The sequence below is a fragment of the Cyclopterus lumpus genome, chromosome 9 (genome assembly GCF_009769545.1).
Source record: "Cyclopterus lumpus isolate fCycLum1 chromosome 9, fCycLum1.pri, whole genome shotgun sequence".
NCBI classification, from domain to species: Eukaryota; Metazoa; Chordata; class Actinopteri; order Perciformes; family Cyclopteridae; genus Cyclopterus; species Cyclopterus lumpus.
Window position 1 is genome coordinate 19,252,879 of NC_046974.1, and position 12,502 is coordinate 19,265,380.

The following is a 12,502-nucleotide window of genomic DNA, read 5'->3' on the forward strand; positions in this document are numbered from 1 at the left end:
GATAGATCAGACTGTCAGGGGGGCTCTCTGTGCCATATCTCTGCTTTGGCAGCACACTGATGATGTCATAAACCTGCTCCAGCCCCTCTAGATCATGGCTGACATTTTCACGGTTGACGGGCCTCCAGATAGGCCGAGCACCTCACATCAAGGAAGGGATTCCATTAACTCGTAACTCACACTCACACACACACACACACTGCCCACCACTTATTCCCAAAAGGTGGACTTGAGCTAGAGGACACCCGCCCATTGGACGCCCATTGTGCATGTCTGAGGAGTGTGTGTATCATTCCCAATGAGGACATTTGGGGTTTTCAGGGTCGAGGAGTGTGTGTGCTCAGTTGGTCTCCGCGGGGTGATAATCGCAAGGCGCGGCCTCTGATTTATCGTCCCATCAACGGCCACGGAAAGCATCAGCCGAGCGATGAAGATGAGCGGAGAGGTAACGAGATGAGAAACGACAAGAGAAACGACAAGAGCAACGGCGGAGCGAACGAGAAGGGGCTGTGATCAATAAGAGAGAGTGGTGTCCACTTGGGTAATGGCAAGAGGATCATAAGTGGACAGGGTCAGACGCAGTTTCATTATCCACTCCATCCCGGTCGCCGTCTCGCGGCCGCGTGCATCTGCCCAGCCAGCAGGTATACGCATTAGAACCAGTGTGTGTCTACAATACAAGTGTCTATATACACTGGTCTATAGACAGGTTTGCGAGTCAGCTCCATTATCTCGCTCATCAGCTCTTTTGCCCCCCACCCTCATCTGGGCCATGTTAAGTGAATTGGAACTGAAAGAGAAGAGGCGGATCAGACAGCCGGTGTGACACGTCTTTAAAGAGGGCATGAAGGTGCCACTCGTCGAAATGTCAACGCAAATAATAACAATGGCGCTCCTGGTCCACGCGTCGGATTTGATTGCCTCGTTTCGGCGTGCTCTGCTTCTAGAAATTAGGTATCTCCTTTTTTTGTCCCTGCGTTCGGGTGCACCGCAGCGTTTGCATGCGTTGTGAAGATGCAGGTTAAGTTTCCAAAGTCACCTCCGAGAAGCCCATCTCTCATGCAGCATTCGCTATCTGATCCCACCTTTTGCAGCGATGCTTTGAAGTGTATTTGCATTGCGGACTGGCTGCCAGGTGCTCCCTTTACCCCCACTCTCTCTCTACACTCTGTCTCTCTCTCTCTCTGTTCCTGTCTGCATTTTTTTCCCCCTCAATCTGTCTCCTTGCATTTCGGACTCTCCTTACCTTTTCTCTGTCTCCCTATTTGTCTTCCGACCAATTTCATTTTTTTTCCCTTCCAATTCCCCTATTCACATTCTTCTTTCTTCGTTTTTTTTCTTGTGTGCCTCTAAGCTGAAAATGGACTTAAATGGATGAGGTCATGGAGAGCTGTCGACACTGTGATCGTATGGCCGCTACCGGCTCTGCTTACAACTGAGGATGCACCTTCAATGGCACCTCTGTGTTTGGCAATATCAGGGGAAACATTAGCTGAAACTAGAGTTTTGTATGGGGAAATATAAATATTAGAATATAAACTGTCTAAAAACAAATGGTCCCTCAGATCCTCATCCAGAAATGAATGTTTATAGACAGTCCCCCCCCCCCAATTATCATGCTGCTCTCAGACAACGAGTGTGTTTGGTGATGTGTGTGGTCACAGTTAGTCTGACTCGGGTGTTCTACCTTTTCAACACCCGCTGAGAGTAAGAGAGAGCCTGTGAGAAGGTGTCGATTTGATCCCACATCATAAAACACACACACACACACACACACACACCCTTTATCTGAGGGCCTGGAGCCCAGGAGAAACATAATTAATGATTTTCAGACAGGGATAGGATCTCACTCGTCTCACAGGTAAGATGTAAACATAGTTAGAGTTTATATATATATATATACACATTTATATATATGTGTATGTCTGTTTCCTATTTTCATCCAGCCACGTTTTTTTGTTGGTTGCCAACTTTTTGTCAACAAATGGTGTATTTATTGGAGGGGTCCCAAAGCCCCAATAGTGTTTTCTTTCTTCCGCAAACACCTAAAATATTAACTCCGACAGCAAGTTCACAACTACCTTCAGCCAATGAAAAAATGAGCGTCGGACTGTCATACTTTGACCCAATACTCAAGTCATGCACACAAGCAAGCTGATTTAAAAAATAAATCAAATTGAGCGTGGCAATTTAAATCAGCCGTTCCTTCTCATCCCTCAGCTCCTCATCCATCCACTGCTGTTGCTGCTGATACGCATTCGTATACTGCCTCCGACACCCGAGCCTCGTCCAGCCCATTTCCTAATGAAACACTATACTTTCCATGGCAAGCCTTGTCTCTGGAAGTTATGTAATCCATATGTCAATAATAAGTGTTTGCTGGGTTGTCTTCTCTTACCCCCGGGCAGCGGTGAGTTAAATCTTTAGCATGCTGCCGGATTAATGCAGCCAGGGCTCGAGACAGCAGAGCCTGCATTGTGAAATGTAAAATCTAATTTGTTCTTCTTGTTGGCTTGTGTGTGTGTGTGTGTGTGTGTGTATGTGTGTGTGTGGAGAAAGAACGAGAGATGGAGCCGGATTGTGAGTTGCGAGGAAAAGTATCCATGCGGCAGGCATTCAAACAAGCGCGCCTCTTTCTCGCGATGCCTTCCAAACAACGTGCGGGTCGTCCCGACAGGATCCTAAATCTCTTTGCGTCACCTCCGTGTTATCGTAGAGCCGCCGCTGGGCTACCGTTGTTCAAACATGGACGGTGTTGGCTAACAGCATGTGCGTGTTGCGGATGAGGTGCATCTGCTTTTTAATGCCTTCTAATCACCAAACACACACACACACACGCACACACACTCACACACACACAGTCGCTCTTGTCTGGCTGGTTATAAATGGCTGGGTGTGTTGTGCCTGCAAGCTGTCATTAGGAAGCCATTAGGAGCACGCAGGGGAAGGACAAAACGATACGGAACAGAACGGAGGAGGGAACATGCTGCTGAGATGGTCTTGGATCGGCGACGTGCTCCTCTTCCTCCTCTCACCCTGCGGCGGACTGGAGGTGCTTGGCTAATGGCTACCGCACCTCCTTCCAAGTGCCCTGGGCCCCCGGCGCTGCTGACAGACCACAAAATATACATGGAGGATGGGCTGTTGGTGCCTAGAGGGGACGGGGGACGGGGGAGTTGAGATGGACGAGGATGGGTATCTTGCAGAGCGAAGGGATGCTGGTATTGGAAATTAGAGGAGGGGACAGGTAAAAAGAACACGAAAAGGGGGTATGAGTAGAAAATGAGAGACACAGGTCCTTTTGACTTCACAAGCCTCCCCTTGTGTGACACAAAGCTGGAGGCTGGAGGAGTGCAACAATCTATAGTCTGACTTTCTTGTCCTCCTCATTGCTCTGAAACATACAGTAGACACCCTCTTCGTGCCTTCTCTCCCTTTTACCGGCTCTTGTTTCTCTAAGTTTATCTGGCCCTCTCTTTATCTTTCTTTTCGTTTTCCAGATAGTGAGAGAATTAGTAACAGGCCAATAAACAGATACAGTGAATCAGAGTAAGAGGTAGAACACAGAGAGAGAGAGGGAGGTAAATACAAGCTTGTGAATAGCTGCTTGAAGCGTGGACACAGGGTCTCCTAGCAACCGGGACCAGCTATGCAGTTCTTCTCTCTTTGTTTGATTTCCTTTAAAAGACTGAAAGGGGAAATACACTTTGATTAGGAAAAGGGTTCTGTGGATTTGTTCTCTATGGACCAGCAAAGGGACAACAACAGGGATTTAGTGCACTTAGAAGGCCGGGCTATAGGGGGAATGGGATGAGGGGAAGTGATGGAGAGGGCTGGAAGTGGATAGTATACAGAAAAAGGACTTAACGAGGGGAGGGTTGGCCCAAAACCAGGACACACCCTGTTATGAGAGAGGAGTTGGACCTGTCTTGGGATGATGTGAGGACTGAGGCAGCGCAAAGGAATGTAGGCCAGACGGTAACCCAGAACAGACATTTTGGAACATGTGGGGGGTGGAGAATAACAACAGAAGGGAGGGTGGAGGTGACAGAGGGTGAGGGATGAGGGGACGGCAGGCATGACAGGAGGCAAGAGGGAGGAAGCTCCAGCTTTCCCGGCTCCCATATTTCTCGCCACACCACCGTTCCAAAAACCAAACGCATTTTGAGTTTGTCTTCCGATTTATTGATGAGCCAGCGTTGACAAAACCACCGTGCCCCGCAGGGGAAATGAGGATGAATGTCTGTGTGTGCGTGTGCCCACAGTTTAGTTTCAGTCGCACGCATTTGCAATGCATCATAAGCAATGTGTTCATGCAGCCGTGGTAGGCTCGGGCTTTCCTTGCAATAGCAGGTTCAGTTCTACAAACTGTGACACCACCAGCTCCAAAGAAAACCGCCCGCGTATGTGAGGAAGCTTATGTGGAATTGCTTGTGTGTGTTTAAGTATTCATCTCAACCAGCATGAGGGAACGGCAACTAAATAAGTGGAGGTCCGTTTCCTGGAAGAACAATAGATAATAGGATCGGAAATATACAGTAAACAGCAGTTATTAAAACTCAGAGGATGTTTGTTTCTGGAGAATTACAGCGAAAATTACACAGCAAATACAGCTTACTATAAATAACACTTTATGCCGACGAGGCCCCGAGTCGCTGCATAACAACAGCCGATGGAGACGGCGGCGAGCGCAGGCGGCGTGGATCAGGAGTAGACAGGAAGAGAAAGAAAAGCGGTTCAAAGACGGCAGAGATTAGATCATATCTCAAAATTGCCTTGGCGGTGCCACCCTTGAGTTAAGATAATTAACACCCCTACCGACAGACAGATAGAGAGGCAAACTCGGCAGATGGATGTTCGGGAGCAGAAAGCAAGACGGTCGCCGGTGCCTGTGAACGTACATCTATATATAAATGTGTCTGCGGATTTGTTTGATTGAGGGCCGCTTGTCAAAGAGGAGAACATTGTGATTACAAATGGCGGCGGGCGCCACCTGTTTGTTGTTCGAAAAAGACGAGACGTGTCAGGTGGATGTTTATGAGCGATGGTTCTGCACGGTGGGAGGAGAAATTCCTGGCGGGTGTCTCAAGATCTTTGTTCACACTTCCTAATTAAGAGCATTATGTCGCTTGAGCGTCTCCAGAGCAGATACACGCCACTGCAAACGCCCGCCCGCACGCTGTGGTCGACAATATACCGCTGTAGTGTTTGGTGCTTCCTGGGGTGGTAAGAGCCAAAGGAAAAAAGGAAGAGGGCAGGGTGCATTCCTGTGTAATAGCCAGCCTGCCAGCCCTTGTTCTTGTTTACTGTAAACACCCGAATGCCAATCACTCGCTCCCTGTTTCGCTTCTCAGTGCGAGCGCGTTGCCCCGGGCGAGTTTCAGACTTTTGTCTTGAAGCTTGCGCTAACATGCAGGCGGTTGCATTTCCGCAAGCAATGCACTGTGCACACACCCACCCACACACACACACACACACACACACACACACACACACACACACACGACCATGTGGACAACTTTGTCACTTCCGCGTAACAACCTGTGGACCTGTGTTCTAATTAGTGGCCCCGAGGACATAACCGACCATTTACCTGCGCTGCCGATGCAGCAAAGTTTCTGCCCGTCATGGATGTTTTTTTAAGGTGCTTGTCTTGGATGTGTGAGACAGTTTCCTGACAGGTAAACCAACGGCAAGCAAGCCGGAGGGGTTTTGGCGAAGAGTGGATGCATAGCTCGGCCAGGTGTGTGTGTGTGTGTGTGTGTGTGTGTGTGTCTGTAGATGTTTGTTTGTGTGAGCGGGGAGGAAGGAAGGAAGGAAGGAGTGAGACAGGAAGAGACAAAGAAGAAGAGAGCGAGAGCAACGCAGAAGTAGAAAGACAAGATTTTTCGGCCACCAGGATTTGGTGATCCAGCAGGATGCTGACCTGTGATGGATCAACAGCCCAGGAGCCGCTCGGAGAATACAGCCCCCTGGTCACAAGTCGAGACGCGGGGGCCAAGATGGAGAGCATTTGGGGCATTTGTTTATTTATCCCCCCCCCACATATGCGGTACCCTCTGCAGTGCTACAGTGAGTCAGCTCAATGAGGCGTAAGGTGAATGCTCCATCAAGTCTGCGAGGATGGGCGGGCGTTTCTGCCTCAGGAGCAGCTTACTCAAACTCAAACTTCCAGCATTTCACTTTGGGCCAGTGTGGTTATTTTTTACTCACTGTCTAGAGGCCACGATTAGATGGAGGAGAAAAAGCAGGCCAGGCGCCTTTTTTCTTTGAGGCTGCCTGTGTGACAATTTGTTGGTCTCACACCGAGACGTTCACACATTAGTTATAATCTCTCGCAGAGAGAGAGAGAGAGAGAGAGAGAGAGAAACGACGCCATCTCATTAACAAATGTCCTTCTTTGTGTTTGTTTACACCATATGGAGAGTTTGGAGCCGGAAGGGCAAAAGAAGGTTTTGACTCGTTTTTACATCCCAAATAGTTTTGACCTTCTCATTGAAATTTAATGTGAAATTTGATCTCTTATTAGTTCTGATAGGTTCACTGGTCCACATTAGTGTGTACAGCAAAAGCCAGGGGAAGGGTTGCAGAGGGAGAAAGGATCAGACTCCCACGCAGACAGGCACACACAGGTGCGCACACACGTACACCTGGAAGCTACCCATTATAGGTATTTACCTAAGCACCATGCTCAAGGACACAGCATCTTTGTCCAGATTTTCGTAGTTAGACGTTTTGCATTCCTTCGTTTGTTTACTCAAATGCCATACATTGCCGATGGATTTGATCATTTTAAAGGGTTGTATTTTGCATGTTTTAGACAATTATAAAAGTCACGCATGGTTGACGTCAGAGCATTCCATGCATTTTAGACACGTTATTCTTTGTCATAGGTTACGCTGGATGCTTCAGTTGGAAGTAGTTGTGAAAACCTTCTGACATCCGAGAGGTTTTCATTATTACCGCTCAACAGCAATCTTCCCTATGCAAGAAACGACCAAATTGCCATCTTTTCACATCAACCATGTATTTATTTGTCTTTTCTTTTCATCCTGAATTGATTTTCTGACAGCGTAACTTGTGAATGTCGAAGCTTGCTTCAAGCAGACGTATCCAATAACAAATGTGCGTTGCTTACTTTATCAGCTTTGATTTGCTAATGAAACAAAACTAAAAACTATGCTTGAACATAAAGATTTTTTAATGTCATCCTCACCCTCTAACAGGAGCTGACTATCCTTGCCACTGATTTAAACACAGGCCTATGTGTTTAGTATAATCCTCTAAGACTACACACATCGTTTCAAATCCAGTCAGGATTTACAATTTAACCATCAACTGTGGCAGTTATGTTTCATAAGTTGCCTAGTGCACTATATTATCCACACCACCTTAATCCCATCCATCATCCCCCACTGAATTCGAGACAATAACGCAATCATATTTTCCTCAAAAAAGATGACGTTCCCTGTGGAGGTATTAAATTCCATGTGGATTAAGGCAATCCCCGCTTGGGATGACAAAAAAACTCCCACGCAGCGCGTATAGTCGAGGTGAGAGAACCCTGGGTTTCGAGAAGCAGCAAACAGCCTCTTTAGAGTCACTTCTGACATGAGTTGTGTTAAGACAAAATTAATTTCCCAACGCCTAAATCAAATGAGTGTGTGTGTGTGCGACCACAATCTGATGCGCAACCACACACCAATCTGAAGAGAAAGAAACATGGAGGGTAACCACTTTGTGATGGTTACATGTTTACATAGCGCTCTGCCACTTTTATCTGCGACTGTACTGGATGTGTGTGTGTGTGTGTGTGTGTCCACACATCGAAGATGTGCCTATGAGCGTTTACATATGTGTATCTAATGAACAGTAATTTCATTTAGTGAGCAGTTAGATGGGCGGTGCAATCAGGCATCCCTTTTCAAAACTCTATCCCCTCAGATCCCACACACACACACACACACACACACACACACACACACACACACACACACACACACACACACACACACACACACACACACACACACACACACACACACACACACACACACACACACACACACACACACACACACACACACACAGAATAAATGTCTCTTGGCTGCTATCTAGCTATCTAATTATTCCTTTTTTCATTAAATGGGTAAATCACATTCTAATTAGCTGGGCTGTCTTTCAGTGTCCGAGGAGCTGGATGGTGAACACGTATTAGACAGCGTTACTCGCAGTGTGTGTGTGTGATAGCATATGCTCCCCTCTCTGTCCCTAGGGCGAGGTAGAGGTCTCTGGTAATTACTTTTGTTGCACCAGGAAAGAATGCCGGTGGAGAGCAGGAAGGGGAGCCAACAGGAACCAATCAGGTGTTAGACCTCTGATTAAAGCTTCCTCAGACGTATCAGCACGCGCGGTGTCGGAGGTAGACGCAACTATCCTCAGGATACATGTTGAGTATTTGAAGCACGATCTTTATCTTACAAAACAACGCACATTTCAGTGGCATTCTCAAAAAAAAGAATGTGTGTGTGTGTGTGTGTGTGTGTGTGTGTGTGTGTGTGTGTGTGTGTGTGTGTGTGTGTGCGTGCGAGACGCGGACATTTCTTAAAACGCCTTCCCCAATTTGCCCGGCTTTGTTGTACATGTTTTACTGGTGAGTAAAGGAGCCATCAGAGGAAGTGAAGCGGAGAAGAGGCTCGTGTAACATTAACCATGGCTCCTCAGACTAATTGGCCCTCACGAGACGCACGGCTGAAGGAGGACACTTTCTTGTCGTTCCCGTCCTGTAGGGGCCCTGCTGCCGCTGCGAGAACACGGCCCGCCGTGCTGTGCTCCTCAAAGGCTTGTGTTTGTGCACATGTGGGTGTGTTTGTGATGCTGATGTGTGACAGCATTCCCTGTCTGATTGGATGCAGCGCTGCTGTTTGTCCACACCCCCTGTTCGAATTGGTTGAATTGATGTAGAACACTTCAGAAATGCTGAGATCAACATCAGCTCATCAGGGTTTCCAGCCCGCCACTACCCAACGAGCACTGCCCGAGTTTCCCATCGCCCGACCTGGTGTAGAATGTCAACACGGACTGATTCTGATTCTAATCCGAAGCCTGGGGGATGCACCCGCTAAAGATTAGTTTGGGACGCTTTTGAAATGTGCAAGACCTTTGCATCGGGCTTCCTTGTTTTGTGCTGCCCGGTGTTTTAAAGTTTTAATTGCAATGGGGAAATAAAGAGCGAGGACTTGTGCTGTTTCGATGTGTGCATATGCGTGTGTGTGTGTGTGTGCGTGTGTGTGAGTGACACAATGTTTGTAAGTGGTGGTGGGAATTTGGATTTGGTTAAAATGAGAACAAAAACATTCCTGCATAATGTTTAGTACTGAGCATCGCCACTTAACACTCTTTCTCACACACACACACACACGCACACACTCAGGCACACACTTCAGGCATCTAATGGGGCAGGAGGTAGGGGAAGACGAGACGTGGCGCGACGTCGTTACAGCACCTCAAGTTGGATGCACACGGGTGTCACAATATGACCCCTACAGTACTTTGTTGTACTATTGTTGTAATATTGGTATCTTTTAATCAAGACCATAATCGTTTACTCAACTTTACTGTAGCCCGGTAGTTTTACTTTTCTGAACTTTGCGTAAAAAAAAAAGGGGTCATCATTTTTTCCTGAGCGAGGGCGATTTCTCTGAGCTTTTGCAGCACGAATAAAGGCCTGAACTAATCACGTTGTGCGGAACGGACACATTGGAAAGCACGCTACAGTGTACAACAGGGAGGCTATATACATACATATACATATATATATATATACACTGCGTAACTATTTACCGGAGGGAACTCAAATGCACTCGCAGCATTTTGCTGAAAGGAAATTCAATAAAATAGTTTCCAGTAGATTAGATTATACAACAATGTAACTCATACAGAATGCCAGGCGCTGCTCTGGGTCAAAAGGATCCTGGTAGTCGGTCTTCGGCCTGCGCAAATCCATTCAAACCTTTAATTGAAAACGTGTTGCAACTCTTGCAAATTGGCATCGCTTGCTGGTGTGAATGGTTTTGATGATAAAATATTCACCGGCGAGTATTTTGCATTTCTCTGTCGCTTGTTCGCCACGCCCCCCTCTGGTAAATAAAGGCCCTTTTGAAATGGCCACCTGCACTGTACTCCCCTCTCACGTACGTACCTGCCTCAGCTGCTGTTGGTGTGTGTGTGTGTCTGTCTGTGTGTGTGTGTGTGTGTGTCTGTCTGCACTCGTACTGTACAGAAAACTAAATCCTCCATTGACCCACACAGATTGTGTTCAGATAGCGACACCTATCACCGTGGCACGTGCTGCTGCTGCTGTGCGTGTCTGCATAGACGACACTATGGCTGTGTGCAACACAGCTGCTCACTGCAATCCGGCACAAAGCCTGGTGAGCATCCACAGCCTCTTGGGGAGGTGGGGGGAAGTAACAAGAAATACACAGTGTTGCGATGGAGATTTGGAAACGTGCTCTTCAGAAAACAACGGATGACTCATCATGTAAATAGTTTTGGACTTACATTTAAAGACATTTGTTGACTCGTTCAAAAGTGCTTCAAAGCAGAAGACGTGAGCGCATTGATGACGCTCTTTTTCTTCCGAAACGGCGATTGACAGCGATCCAGATGAATCCTCGTCAACAAAGAGAGACGAGAAACGTCTGTCTCCAGTTGCTCACACGGATGACATCACGACTTCGTGGTCGTACTATATGCGTGTAAAAGGTGTGTGTGGTATCCGTGAAGTAGTAGCTCATGGGGTTTATGAGGAATATTACAAGACCGAAGAGAGGCGGTATCTTTTATATCCCCACCTTTTCTTTATTCATTTTCAGTGATTGCTTTCTGGAAACCATCATCTGGCAGAAAATAAGAATCCTCTCTCTCTCTCCCTCTTTTTACCTCCCATGTTTATCCCTCCGTCCTTTTCCCTGTTTTCTCTCGAAGTTCTGTGTGGGTGATGTCACCACATCTGGCCACTGTTATTCCGTCACCATCACTGTGTTTCCGGCAATTAGGCTTAAAAACAAATAGAATACATTTGGTTTATGCTTGCCAGTTTGCATATAAATAGCAACGCGCACACGCCCGCCTACTGCCTGTCTCGTCACGGCAGTCAGACACACACACACACACACACACACAAAATGATAGTTGCTGTCCATGTTTGTCATCCATTTTTCATGGCCAATTAGGTGAAATGGAGTGCACGTTTCACTGAAACCTCTCGAGCAACATCTCCAGCTTTAGAGGATGCAGACAGAGAAGAGCTGTGATTTGAAGTAGATCCGGCCGCATGTGTGATTATCATGTGTGCGTGATTTTGTGCATCCCCACCCATACGCTGTGTGTGTGTGTGTGTGTGTGTTTGTGTGTGCGCGCGCTGCTGTGTTCTCAGTGTACAGTAACGTTTTATCCGTTTGGGACCCACACATCAATCACAGCAGATTAGCTGACACCTCTCCAAAACACATTGCTCTGCTCCCTGCCTGTAGCCTCCCCCCCCCCCCCCCGACTGAGGTAGGTGCTAGAAAAACAACACACACTCTCGCCCGATAGCAATCAGATATACAAGAGTCCTCCCTCTGTCGCTCACACAAACTCCCAGACGCACGTATCCCCCTCCCCCTCCCCCTTGCTTATTTTCTTTTTCTCTGACTTTGTTTTTCTCCCACTAACTCAATATTGTTTCTGCCCACTCACTGGATCAGTCTATTTCCATGTATACCATTTCCTTGTGGCTCTACCGTGTGTGTGTGTGTGTGTGTGTGTGTGTGTGTGTGTGTGTGTGTGTGTGTGCGCGTGCACGTGCGACTATAACCATATTTGCGTGCTCTGGTCTTTTCTGTTGTGTATATTTCACTGATTGTCGCCTCCCTCCGCGGTGGCTCATGGCTCACCGGGCTCGCTATCAGCCTGATCAAATGCTCAACGCTCTGTGTGCCGATCACACAGACAGACGAGCGGATCCCCGATGATAAGAGCTCTGGATTACAGTCTGCTCTGGACCACCGACCAATTCAGCCCCGAGGCTCGGCCCAGCCGGGACCGACAAACTGATGGATAGAGGGACGGTCGATAGTTAAGAATGTGGGTGGCATCACTGGCTTTAACACAAACTCCAGGATAAATTAGCACTTTGATATATAGATGTTTTGTTCACTTGACCTTCAAACAGAGGTGTTGTCCCAGTAGCTACCAGTAAAGGATTAGTCATCGCTGGCCTGCGCAAGAGAGTCATGTTGCACTGGGTCTGTTGCTGTTGTTTTTAAATAGGAGATGTGGGAGGAGACATGGGAACTGAACGTTCTGCAAATGATGAAGAATAATCTGTGATCATAAAAGCGAATGTAGCGGCTTTTATCTCACTTGAAATAGCAGTGTTTGTGGCTTCAGGCTTTCCTGACATTTGAACATTCCCTACTAGAGGAGTGTTCAAGTCCAGCGTTACAGCTCACTT

At 47.3% G+C, this 12,502-nt stretch overlaps 1 protein-coding gene across 2 annotated transcripts in view; it reads left to right on the forward strand.

Annotated features, from left to right (window-relative positions):
- efna5b (ephrin-A5b) overlaps positions 1-12,502 on the forward strand; it is an 87,512-nt gene that overhangs the window by 33,447 nt on the left and 41,563 nt on the right. The gene's annotated exons all lie outside the window — the stretch shown is intronic.